Genomic DNA, 1,924 nt, shown 5'->3' on the forward strand with positions numbered 1-1,924 from the left:
TCTTCCGCCAGACATTCTGTCTTTCCCCTGGCTGATGGGACTGTACGGAGGTGGAGTGCACTGGGTACGTCTGCCCTGACCAGTTCAGGGACTTGTTCATAACCTAGTTTTCCAAGGCTGCATTGGCTGCAGGATGTGGTCGCAGGGAGGAAAATCAGCACCTCCTGGTGTGGGCCGGGTGCTCACTGGAGTTGCTCAAACAGCCCCAGGTCCTGATCCCTGTTCCTCTGGTCATGCCCAAGGAATATGGTGACCATTCTCTCCTCCCACTTGTTGTCCCGGTCTTCCTTCTCTTTCCGGTACCCCAGATGCCCATCCACCCTGTGCCCTGTGTCACCCAACAGGTCATTTCCATCCCTCTTCCTCTTGCCACCGTCAGGGCAACAGGCTGCAGCAAAACACGCACACCCACCCTCAAGTAACACATCCACCCGCTCGTAGACACTCACACGAAACCACTGCCCTGTCTGCTCTCAAAATAGAGCAGAGAAAAGAGAAGCTCCAACAAATCTCACCTGCCCTTGGACAGGGGGAGAGAAAGGGCACAACTGGCCTCTGGGCAGGCTCTGCCCTTCAATTATTTGCATTTTGAGTGGTGCTCAGATGCCATGGCCTGCAAACCCAGAGAGAACAGGTTAGATGAGAAGAGGCACCTTCCCTTGAACTGGAGATTGGCCAGTCCCCAGGAAATCTGGACATTTGAAAGGACAGGATTCCCTGGGCACAGCTGAGGAAACCTTCAGGAGTAGAGTGTGGGTGGGGGTGTGGGGCTGGGGCAACAAAAATGAATGTCGCTCAGAACCATCCCAAAGCCGACCGGAAGTCCTCCCGTCGGGGCCCCGATTGAACCACCTGACCTGCAGCAGAGGAATTGATGGGTCACCAGGCATTTTCATGACATGACATTTCTCTAGTGCTGAGCTGCACGCACACATGTGCTGTGCGTTCCCGGCTGTTTCCTGCTGAACGTGGAAGTTTAACCTCTGAGTCTGGCTGGTTGGCGGAGTTCCTCAGCCGTTTCTTACAGCAGATACACATCAGAAAGGGTGCTTTGTGCCTGGGCAGTAGATTTGCTCCCGGTCTACTCTAATGAGACGGGTTGACAATTAAGGTGGCTTGTGCAGCTCAAAGCTTTCTCATTGCTCTGTAAAAAAATGGGTCATAAAATACTTCAGTGGGAAGAAATGTGTGCAGCTCATTGGGAAATCACACACCCGCAGGCCTGCAGCCACACCTCCCGTGCTGGGTCCTGTCTGATCTCGCAGGCTAAGCAGGCCTGGGTCAGGTTAGCAGCTGAATGGGAGGAGGCTGAGTGCTTACCAATTCAGTAGCTGGCACTCAGCATTACACCAGGGGCAATCGTATTTCTGGAAGTGCCGTTGTGCCGATTCCCGGTCCTTTGTGGTCACTCAGTATTCCGGGGCTCTTTCACAAGGGCAGAGAGGTTCACCCAGTGCCCTGGCCAAATTCAACTTGTTTAATTATATTCTGCTCCCCGGTTACTTACATTCAACACTAAACTGGTGTGCAACGGTGCACAGCTGTCCCGTTCCACCCCAGAAGTGGTAGCATTTCAGTGCTGGGTGAAGTGAACCCTTTATAGCCCTGTTTCAGGGAGCATGAGGTTGGCTTGATTCCTGTGTGTAGAGCACTTTGAGATCCTTTGGCTCAGAGGTGTGAGGGGCTGCCACAGGGGTCTCAGGGCTGTGAATACGCCATTATCCTGGCAGCTTGGAGTCTTTGCTGAATCAGATGCTTCCAAACTGGAGCCCCCTGCACGTCAGCCGTATAGTTCTCACTTCCCCCCTTCAGCCCCAGGACTGCCATGTCCAAGACACCTTTCCAGCCTAAGTCAGAACTTTCCTCTGCAAAGAGAGTTTGAAAGCTGAAGCTGTTGGCTATGGGAGCTTGCTCAATCCTAAGG

The sequence above is a fragment of the Natator depressus genome, chromosome 1 (assembly GCF_965152275.1).
Source record: "Natator depressus isolate rNatDep1 chromosome 1, rNatDep2.hap1, whole genome shotgun sequence".
Taxonomy (NCBI): domain Eukaryota; kingdom Metazoa; phylum Chordata; order Testudines; family Cheloniidae; genus Natator; species Natator depressus.